This window comes from Siphateles boraxobius, unplaced genomic scaffold (assembly GCF_051911475.1).
Source record: "Siphateles boraxobius isolate OS27281-9 unplaced genomic scaffold, OSU_SipBor_1 19, whole genome shotgun sequence".
Lineage (NCBI taxonomy): Eukaryota > Metazoa > Chordata > Actinopteri > Cypriniformes > Leuciscidae > Siphateles > Siphateles boraxobius.
In genome coordinates, this window is record NW_027508799.1 from 14,782,137 (window position 1) to 14,794,305 (window position 12,169).

A 12,169-nucleotide genomic window follows, 5' to 3' on the forward strand; every position below is an offset into this window, starting at 1 on the left:
GCCGCTCTGGAGTAAACTGTGATGTCATCGTCCAGCTCAGTTCAGTTCTTGTATAATAGTGTCAATGTAGGCAGATCAATATTATTGTTGAATATTAAATTAAATGTTAAATTTAATGTCCCCAACTAAGCAAGCTAAGCCAATGGCAACAAAGGTGGAAAAAGGCAACAGTGATTTTGGTCAAGTGATGGAGGTTCTGGCAAAGAGAATTATGGGAAATGTAGTTTTGTCACATGCTTATTACCTCATACACTGACTAAATGAAAGCTGTAATTAATTGGTTGCGTTTAAGTGCACTAACTTCTTAAAGGGATAGTTAACCCACACTGTAATGAATTGCTGTAAAAATTACAGCATTATTTTACAGCAGCTGGCTGTTTTCTAATAATACAGCATATTGCTGTAAACTGCAATGCATTCTGGGGTCGCGCGTCGGTTTGATTCAAAATACAGAATATTGCTGTAAATTTCAAATCTTCAGAGGCATTGTGATCTTCAACGGTCGTGTCGGCGGCGGCAAGAGGAGTGATTCTCAACTCTGTGGTAAGTGACTTATTATTTCAGTTTCTTATTTTTCATGTTGGGTTACTCGTAGACTATGAAGGTAACGTTATATTCGCGGTTCATATTGGTAACTTAACCCCGGATCACACATCCTCCGACCGCGGGGCGCGAGGGAGACTTGCGCGGGGCTTCAGCAGCACGGACGCGGTAGTATTTCACACATTCCTCGGGATCTATGGGCTCCTATGTTAAGAATTACATGCTTTAATGACAAAAGTCGGTATTCACACGAGCTTCGTGTTGATCAGCACACTTCGTCGTGATTATTGTATGGTGTAAATCAAATCAAAATCAAGTCATCTGTTAAAATGGGCGCCGAAATTAAAACGGCGTTGCTAAAACCTTGCGTCAGACTCACAGAGGATGTGTGTCATATAACGTTAGCCTACATTTTGAATGGTGCTGTAATACCAGTTTTGTCGCATGTTTAATATGCCAGTGTAAAAATCCCTTACATTTCAGTACATATATTTTAGCTATAGCCTACTCTGTGTGTGTAATTAGCTTATTGTTTGTATAATGCCTTTGTTCATTTTATTTAAAAGAAAGAGTTCCTGCACTCTGAATACTAAAATATAGTTTAAATGTAAAAAGCTGAAAAATAAAAATGGTATAGTAAAAAATAACTTTTGCCACATGTGCTATTGTTTTAGGAGACAATTTGACAAGTGGACACTGGAAGGCCAAGTTTTGTGTAAGGAGAGCATTCAGCCCAGCTTCCTGTCTGGCCTTGCCATACTGTTCACTGCATATTACATATGCAATCAGGAGGAGGCACCTTGGAGTTCATTTAAAGGTAATGATTGAATTCTTAACTACTTCAGTACCTGCATTTTACACATGTATTCAATATCAGAACTTGCCTTTAGATATATTATCTGTTGAGTTAATTAGTCTTAATTACATATTGTCTGTTTCCTGGCCCTTTAGGTGCTTTGTATGTATCAATCCGGAGAGAGGAACAAAGAAGTCGAGAGGAAAATTGCCATCTAAAACGACAGGGCAAATGGTACAGAAGAAACAGGTTGCAGTGAACCCACATGTTGCCACTCTCCCCAGCAAAGTGATGGGTTATCAGTGGAATTTCTGAAATGTAAGTAACACACACACACACACACACACACACACACACACACACACACACACACACACACACACACACACACACACACACACACACACACACACACACACACACACACACACACACACACACACACACACACAAAGATCTATTTTTTCTTTAATTGTAACCTTTTAATATTCTCTACCTGTCTCTAACTGTATCTGTCATCCCTCTATCTGTCTCTGACTATATCATTATGTTTTGTAATATATCTAATATATTGACCTTTTCAATATTTCTAGCCACTCTTTGCATCCTGTGATGGAACAGCATCTGGAGCTGAATTATTCTCCATTTATGATCAGAAGTTTGTTGGACTCACTTGGGGCCTTGTTGTTTGGACATGTTTGTCTGTTAATGAAGTGGTGAAAATTCATCCGTGTCTGTGTTTTTCAGAACCATTTTATTATGATCATGTTGGTCAACTTGTTTTAAATGTATGTCGTTTGCGTATTTCTTCTTTGTGTGAAGGGCCATGACGGCTAATTTGTTTCAAGTAATTAAAAAATATTTAATTTCATGTCCATTTAAAAAAAAAATACAAGTTTGTAAATAAAAATTAAATCAAAATATACAAAATACACTGTTTTATTACTTTTTTTCATGAATATTTTAAAGTTATAAATTAAACAAATGTTGACCTGTTTTTCAAGATTAGGATGTTGAATGATTTGTTTGTTTTGTGAAGTAATAGGGGAATTAAGTCGTGCATTATACAACACTTAATGTATTTAAAAACAATTTGCATTTGATGAATAATTAACATTTCAAATTCAGCTGCCAGTCATTAATTTTCAGACATCAGGAAAATATATTGTATATACTGCATTTTACATATTTCCTCTAGATATAGCAAATACAGAGAATCATGTAACTTACTGTAAGAAATACAACAATTTAAAAAATACTGTAATCAGAGAATACAGTAAAATTCTGTAAATTAAATTACAGACGCTACTGTAAAAAATACAGTAACTGGCTGGCAACCCTGCTGCCAGTATTTTACTGTAAAATTTACAGGTAATTTTTAACAGTGCAACAATGAAAATTAGCCCGTGATTTACACACCCTCAAGATATCCTAGGTGTATATGACTTTCTTCTTTCAGACGAATACAATCGGATTCATATAAAAAAAATATCCTGGCTCTTCCAAGCTTTATAATGGAATTGAATGGCTGTTTCTGTTTTGAAGTCCATAACAGTGCATCTATCCATCATAAAAGTGCATCTATCCATCGTACAAGTGCATCTATCCATCAAAAAAGTTCTCCACATGCCAGAGTGGAATCCGTACGTTCGTTTGGCAGGAAGCTAATTATTTTACTTTATAAAGTTTAAAATATTGATATTTTTCTTACACAAGCGCATCAGTTCAATTCAGAAGGCCTTTATTAACCCCCCAGAGCCGTGTGGAGCAGTTTTATGATGGATAGATGCACTTTTATGATGGATAGATACACTTTTATTATAGATAGATAGATGCACTTTTGTGATGGATAGATACACATTTTAATGGACTTTTTAAAGAAACAGCCATTCTCTGCCATACACCTAGAATGACTTGATGGTGACTAAATCATGGGCTAATTTTCATTTTTGGGTGAACTATCCATTTAACTTTAATTCTGACATTGAAGACAGCGCTTGTTGGCAAGCCTACTTATGCAGATTTGTATTGAATTAAGGTATATAGCAAGTGCTTAAAATTAACATTTGTGAGAGGCTACATTTTCTTTAATTATAGCCAGGCATTGGCCATTGAATCTACCAGGTTGTCCCCTTAATAAATGTGTTAAATCTCTCGTGTTTGACACATTTCTATGGCACCACTTCTTAGCAATGTTCTGGCAGTCCTTGAGAAAGAGATCCTGCCTCTCAGCTTGTTTGGGGTTTGACAAAAGAGAGGATTTTCACCCCACAATGACGATGACTCTATTCATAAGTTCTCACTGCAGGGTATTTTCCAGCATGTTAAGTGTTGAGTAGTACTGAAGTGCCACTTCAGACTGACGTGCCACTCCAGGGCAAAATTGCCAAATCTTTCCACACTATCAGTTTAAGCACCTTCGAAAAAGGCCGCTAGATGAATAAACCTGCCATCTGCCAGCCAGACAATCGACACTTGCTAATTACACTACTGTTCACCAGTATGTTCACTACAATTATGCAATCAGTGCATCATCACAGCAAACAAACAGCACTGTGGATTTCAGATCACCAAATGAACTGTTGCTTTTGGGGATCCTGCTGCCAGGCTTGGTTTGATAAGCAAAATGTTATCCAGGATTTCAGTTCTGGATTTGAAATATTTAACTGTTCAGTTTTTGAATTTACAATATACCTTGAATGAAGTGAAGATTTTGAGTGTGTATTTTAAAAGTCGGGGCTCAAAAGGATTGGACGGCATTGCTATCTTTGTAGCTAAAATTTGTAGTTAAATACATTTTAAGCATGCAACCATCTAGCAAAAATGTTGGTTGCACTTTGTTTTACATTACGTGCACTTGCATGTACTTACAGTACCTTAAGAAAGTACTGGGTAATAAAGTTTAGGTTAGGTTTAGGTTCAGGTTTAGTACCTAGTTATTACCCAGTTATTGTATTTACCATAAGTACATAGTATGTTTATTTGGAACATGACTGAAAATAAAGTGTTGTTCAACCAACGTATTTTTTCATATGAACATCATATGAAACATCTGACTGCTCAATATTGTGACTAACCAATCAGAATCAAGTATTGCAGATAGCGTAAGCACGATTACAGTAATGATATTGCATAAAATGTATAATATTGAATAAACAAGTATAGTTGATTGACTAGATGATTCTGAGTGAATTACCAATCCGAGAACAATTGTATATTTTATGTCCATAATTGTCATATTTCTCATAAGACATACCACAAATTCCTGTCTGCCACTGTGATACACAATGCAACATCGATACTGATGCAGTTGATGCTCATCTTTTAGATTTTCTCAACAAAAAAATAATGCCTTTGAGGACCACTTCAACTTTATTTCAATGGATTGTCCAATAAATCACTCCTTGAGCTCATCTGCATTATGTCTGTGGTCAGTGGAGTTTCTTCAGTGCATTTTAGTATAAATTCACTTGCCTTATAGTCTGAGCAACAACCTTGCAGCCGAAGCAAATATACTCTCACCTCTGTGTCTCCTTTACTTCAACAGAGTCCAGAGTCCCCCCCCCCAGCCCCCCCACCCCCCCAATCAAAATATGCACCTGCAATGAATGGATGAGAAGGCTCTAATGTAAGACACATGTTGGCATATTGTATCTTAATGTTAACATAATGCACTGGGCCCAATCATGGGTCATGATTTCTGTTCCAGATGTCTTTGTCTGTTAATTGAAAGGAAAAGAACCAGACACGAAGGTCTGAATGCTTGTCTTGAGAGGAGATCTTAAAGGAATGGTTCACCCACAAATAAAAAGTCTGCCATGTTGTTCTAAATCTTGATTGGATTGATTGATTGATTGATTGATTGATTGATTGATTGATTGATTGATTGATTGATTGATTGATTGATTGATTGAGTGATTGATTGATTGATTCATTGATTCATTGATTGTGGAAAATAAAAGGAGACATTTTGAATAACTTTTATGAAGCTCCATAAGATGACAGTTATAGTAACCACTTTTCCGTTAAGCTCCAAAAACTCAATGACTACATTCAAAGTCTTCTAAACTTTTTGTGAAGAACAGACATACATTTATATCATTATATACATTTATTTTAGATTTGTGAGGTAATTGTAAAAAAATAAAATAAAATAAAAACTGTCTTTCTTCGCACAATCGCATGTTGTTCTAAATCTTTATACAAAAATAAATTTAAATCATTATTCACTGATAATTTTTATCTCCATCCAAGCTCTAAAATCTTAAATTGTATCATCCCTTTTGATGTCATTTTCACCAAATTGCCATTGGTTCTGGAATGGAACAGAACTATTCCTTTAAGAATACTTAAGTTCTTATTTCACAAAACAGCAGCAATAGCAGAAAATGGGAGAGTTTGTTTTCTTCATATACATCATGCCAATACATGTGTGTTTTCATGCACAATAGTACACCATTCACTGCAAGGTCATAACACACTGTTCTTGAATTGGGTTCAGGTCATAAGCGGTTACAGCAAAATTCGATCGGCATGTACCCTTCACAGTATAAAAGCATAGCATTAAGGCAGCTTATTTGGTGTGAACATGTGTGTTCCTGCTTTGATGTGTCAAAACCAAAAAAAAAAATCTCATGTAAAGTTTTCAAAAATTAATTTATTTTTGTTTGATTTTTTTAATGTAAAGTAATTTCTTTGTCTCTTTTTTTAAATTATTATAAGGACTTTTGCTTTATCAAAATGTGTCTTTCCTCTCAGACTGATCTTTATATTTACATCAGGAATACAAGGACAGGTTGAAAACACGCTCCAATCCCCACAGCTAAGCAGAGAAACCAGCTGACCTTCTGTCTCATCTATAAACAAACCGCTCTTGTCATCCCTTAAGGCACATGCAGAAGCCAGGATAGATGTCTCTTGAAAAGGACATCCTATATCTACTGTGTCAGGGTGGAAAAGGTGAAGCAGCAGTATCTAGCTGACTTGTCTGTGTGGCTCCCATTTCTCACCTTTCAGCATTCATGTTGACACGTTACCCCTTCACCTGCATGCAGTATGAAGCAGTTTTATTTTAAACTGCTCTTCTTTGTATCTGGCCATCAAAAATGTCAATAATGCAAGGGTAATAAATGACATGTTGTTTAAACCTAGATCTAGTACACAGAGAAAATTATTCAGTTTAAAACTTTCCTTTTAGCCTCTTTATATAAAAGTACTCTTAAATCATTGATGCTTTCAAAATGTATCATATTTCATCTTATAATCAGTTATTGTGAGTAATTGTTACCGTTATAATACTTTAATACTTTATATATAATTTCTAATATATTTTAATACAATATTATTTACATATTCATATAATATTAGGCATATCAAAAGGGAGAAATTGCATATATTATATTATATTATACTATATTATATTATATTATATTAAGAAGCTATTTCAGTCTGTCTGAATGTTAAAAAAATACTTTTGTTGGTGCAAACTAATGTAAACAGGCCAATTAAATCATAATTACTATTATATTATTACGTAATATATTTTGATGTGAACTGAAATGTTACCACATGAAGTATAATTTTAGATTCTCTGCGAAAATGTTTTAATTCTTTAAAGCATATAGTTAAAAGTAACACCCAATTTCATGTACTATCGTGTGTTTAAATACTCTTAAGAGGTAACCACGAATACATACTGTGCTGCATTGTTACTTATTTGTGACACAATATGAAGCATATTGCTTTGTGACATTATGATACTCTATAATGAACTTTATATTCAAGCCACAAGTTTAATTTAGATCTGCAGAAGATATATCTCAGATAAACTATAAACTATATCTCAGAAAATATACACTTTTTGACCTCAGCTTTACCCTTAAGATAGACTGTAGTGCCATCTATTGAAAAACATAACTATATCGCTTAACTCATAAAACAGCACCATCTGATGCGATCCTAATCACATTTTACCAATTTTGAAGGTGAGATCACAGAGAAACATCAATCAAATAAGAGAAAAGTCAGTTTTGCATTAATATCATCTGACACATATTAGCCTATGGGTGCAAAACAGAACGTTTTTTTTTCTCTTCAGTAAACGCATCCACTATATCCATATGGATATAACTGCGCACTGTCACAACAACAAATACAGAAATGAATCCTGCAATATTCCTCTTGCAAATCACCAGGCAGCCAGACTAAAGTGATCCTACAGGTGCGGGTTTACAATCATAGGTAAATAAAACATGCGGAATATTAATAATGAACACACATTTACCGTCTCGTATGAAGCGAGAGTGGATGAGAATGATGAGAAAACAGCAGATCGCCGCTCCCGCTAGAGCCCACGCAACTCTTAGCATCAGCATCCTGACTGCCTTCAGCATCCACACCACATCTCCATTCTATTGCCATACAACAACCGACACCTTTGCCGCGCTTTTCTCTCACAGAGTCAGAAAAAAAGGAATCCGTTCTTTTTTCAATAGATGCCAAGTTTAGGAAAATAATGTATTTGATATTTTGGAGCTTTCACCGCCCATTGCAAAAATTTAGTATTTCCCAGTTCATCTGTAGCTGTTGCGTGGCTCTAAGTCGAGTGATGCGCATCCGTCCTCTCCAACATCTCTGTTTTACGCACTTGGAGAACTGCGCTGATCGCTAGAACTGTCACTCTTCTCTTCTCTTCTCTTCTCTTCTCTTCTCTTCTCTTCTCTTCTCTTCTCTTCTCTTCTCTTCTCTTCTCTTCTCTTGTCGACTCGTCCTTGTCTGTGTATCAGGAGGTACAAGTCAGCTTTTTTAAATTCCGGCATTCATTCGAACGATCGTTTAAAAATGTTCCAAACGCGACGCATGTGTGGTGTTTGGTGATGACGAGTGTGTATCTCTTCTTCCGTCTGTGCAGTTACTGGGGTTTGATTCTTCTCTTAACGAGCGCACTTTCTCTCCGCTGTGACGCATACATCGCCTCCTCACTCACACACACACACACACTCGCGTTTGAGAAGCGCTCGCCGTTGGATGCGTCACAGCGCATGTTCCTGTAGTCTGACGTCAGAATTTAAGTCTTAAGTTCATTCTTTCTGATTGTGTCCTTTGTGTGTTAAGCTTTCAGAAATATTGTTAACCACACCGTTTGAAGACACCATAAAATCAAACTCGAAGTTTTAAAAAAATGTCAGTGTTTGTCACAATGACTTACTAATAATATTTAGCAGGATAAACCTTGCATTGTTTCCATTGTAAAAACTGTATTATGTTTAGTATAACATACATTTGGCTATTTTTATTGTGGAATGCCAATTATCTTTTAAGACAATATTTTTTAAGTATTTATTTTTTTACATCTGAATAATTAGCCATTTTAATGTTGCCATTAATCTCTGTTGAAACAGGTACTAATGAAAATGATACATGTATAACCTACACATTTTGGTTCTATTTAGTGTGCAATAGGCTACAAATGATCTTTTCCCCCATCCGAATAAAGACATTTTTCCCTCATCCGAATAATTTGCATTAAGTATGTCCCCATTCACCACAGCTAAAGAAAATGTATATATATATATATATATATATATATATATATATATATATGTGTGTGTGTGTGTGTGTGTGTGTGTGTGTGTGTGTGTGTGTGTGTGTGTGTGTGTGTATGTATGTGTGTGCGTGCATGCGTGCATGCGTGCGTGCGTGCGTGTGTGTTTGTGTGTCTGTGTGTGTGTGTGTGTGTTTGTTTTTGTGATTTGTGAGGACACAAATGTGTATAATGACATGGGTATTACACTGGTATTAAAACTTGAACGTGATTTATGAGGACATTTCCTGAGTCCTCATATTTCAAATGGCTTTAAAGACGTACTAAGCAGTGTTTTATTAAAAATGTAAAAAATGCAGAATGTCTCCTGTGATGGGTAGGTTTAGGGATAGGGGCAGTGTAAGGGGATAGAATATACAGTTTGTCCAGTATAAAAACCATTACGCCTATGGAATGTCCTCACAAATCACAAAAACAAAGCTGTGTGTGTGTCTGTGTGTGTGTGTGTGTATATATATATAGATAGATAGATAGATAGATAGATAAGCAGAATGTTAGACATGCAAAACACTTCCCACATAACAAATAATCACTATTAAGGCATATATAAAAAACACTCAAAAATTATCAAGTCTTGGACCACTCACAAGTCTATTGTTTGCAGTCTAAACAGATCTTTCTCCTTACTTTCACAATTTCTCAAACACAAACAAACACTTTCACACACTTGCATTTTGATTACTGCAGATGCGAAAAATTAGGAGGAAAAAAAGGTCTTCTAAAATTTGTCTCCATCTGTGCATGCATGATGGACAATAAGACAAAATGTAGGCTTAACTCATAGCAGTACATTGTTATATTACTGCAATTACAAGATGCAATAATAATTTCACATAAATATGTGACCGTAGTCCCCAAAAGTAAAAATATAAATCGGCAAGTTTGGTTCTGATGGCATGATGCAACAATGCATTTAAATAATGAACATATATATCCTGGCTTCAGAAACAGGTAACAAAAATTGAAGAATTAAATGAAATGAGCCGAAATGTGGAGTGTGTATATAAAGACATTATCTGTGATGAGATGATTGACAGGCCAGTTCAGGTATGCATCATTGCAACTGCCTGGTCTGTGTAAAAGCATCGTAAGCCCAAGTTGTTCGTAGAGAGCATTGGTGGCAATTGTTCTAGGATCAACTTAGGCTTACAATGCTTTTGGGAAACGCAGCCCTGGTCCATTATGCAAGACGCAATTAGGACATGGTGATTTACACCAAAACTTGCCTACTCTTCTCTTCACACTCAAAAATACTCTACTTTTTCTGCACAAAAAATGGCATACTTTTAGGGAACAAAGTGGAACTCAGCATGAACTCAACTTTATGGTCGTGATTTACAACATAAATGGGAAACCTAAACTAAAAGTACAGAGTGAGAAGTAAGAAAAAAAAAAACATTAGGAAGTTGGTAGAGTTGCATTCTGGGTATTTTTTACACAACACTGATGCATAAAAATCTCAGTGTTGTCAATACTGCTGTCAGCGCAGCTAATTTGAAGCCAATTATCAGCATTCACCAGTGTTTACAATGGGGGCGTCCGTTTTTAATTTCTCCGCAGCGCCTGTAACACACTCTCCCATTGTGATCCATCAATCAGCTGGATTGCAATTAAAGGAGATGTGTCCAAGAATGGCTGCACAAGGCAAGCAGAGCAGGTGCATCACCTTAAGGATGATGATGACATACACATTGCCAATGAACAGTCCTTGGTCGCGTTACTCAAAGAGCACCTGTCACTTGTATATTGACACACTCCTGCTGTTTCAGCACAAGCGTGCCTTTGGGAACTACTTGATAGTGGTCAAAGGGTCTGAGATGTCCACAAAGATGAGAGCTGAATTTAAGCGGTTGTTTACTCACAAACCTGGCTCTTTTAAAAATCTCTTTCTGGCATGGTGCACTGTGTGTTTCTCTGTAGAACTGCCGTCAGAAAAATATGTTTTATTGCTTTTTCACCCATTGAAATGTGTTAGTGAGTAAACTTGTAACAAACATTTAAGAGCGTAAATAGGGCCCTATTTAAATGATCTAAGCACATGGTCTAAAGTGCACAGTCCAAGTCTGAATCCACTTTCGCTAGTTTAATGACGGGAAAAATGGTCGGCGCTCCCGGCGCATGGTCTAAAAGGATTGTCTCTATTCTCTTAATGCGTAATGGATTGTGTTTTGGGCGTAACACGCAGTAAAGCAATCAGAGTCTCATCTCCCATTCCCTTTAAAAGACAGTTGCGCTCGCACCATGGCGGTGTCACGTTTTCTATGTGTTTAGTTATGTTCTGTGATCTTGTTTCCCCCTGTCTTTGTGATTTTGGTTTAGTCCTGTTAGTTTTTCCCGCTCCTCGTTTGTGTTCAGTTTCTTCACCTGTGTTCAGTTAATCATCCCATTAGTCCCAGTTCTTTTAAGCCTTGTGTTTTCCCTCAGTGTTTGTTGGTCGTCGTCAATGTATGGTTGTTTTCACTGAAGTCCTGGAGTTTTGTTCTTTTGTTCCTGTATGTTCCAGAAAGTTACATTTGTAAATAAATCAACTATACTGCTATTCCTGTGCCCTCGTCTTCAGCTACCTGCACACAACCTAACAGAATGACCCACCCTTACAAAAAACAAACAAAAAAAACCCCAAAGATGAACAAGGGAAGAAGAGGAAAGAAGAAAAAGGTGAATTCCATTAACACACCTATCCTCTTTCAAAATGAGCGCTCTCTTGAGGAGTATGCAGAACTTTACCTGGAGCTGTATGATGACATGTCGTTGGAGGAAGAAGAATTAACACAAAGTTTCTGGGGAGGATTAAAGGACCCACTAGCCCAGATACTACTTGTAAGTGACCTAAATATGTCCTTCCTGGAGTTTGTAGATCACACACTGTGGGCGTGTGGATCCGACTATCTCGTGGAGGATCTCCCACTCCAGCCAGTTCCAAGTCCGGTATGCCCTGAACCCATCGCCTGCTGCCAGAGCTTGAATTCATTGCCTGCCCGCCAGAGCCTGAACCCATCCCCTGCCCGCCAGAGCCTGAGCACACGGCACGGGAGTCAGCCCCAAGAAGACGCAGCGCTTATGGTAGTGGCTACAGCCATTCTGTGTGTGTAGGCAACACGCACATCCATGATGTTATTTGAAACCAGTTCCGAGTCCCATGATGTGCTGACCCCGTCCAGTTCCGAGTCCCATGATGTGCTGGTCCCTTCCAGTTCCGAGTCCCATGATGTGCTGGTCCCGTCCAG

At 37.0% G+C, this 12,169-nt stretch overlaps 1 protein-coding gene and 1 long non-coding RNA gene across 2 annotated transcripts in view; one reads left to right on the top strand and one right to left on the bottom strand.

The window, feature by feature from the left end:
* Positions 1 to 12,169, bottom strand: part of tafa5a (TAFA chemokine like family member 5a) — a 230,086-nt gene that overhangs the window by 161,478 nt on the left and 56,439 nt on the right. The window lies entirely within an intron of this gene.
* LOC143741515 (uncharacterized) lies at positions 1,266 to 1,970 on the top strand. Its single transcript, XR_013205099.1, has 3 exons — positions 1,266 to 1,360; positions 1,495 to 1,657; positions 1,933 to 1,970. It is a non-coding gene; the product is annotated as an uncharacterized LOC143741515 (long non-coding RNA).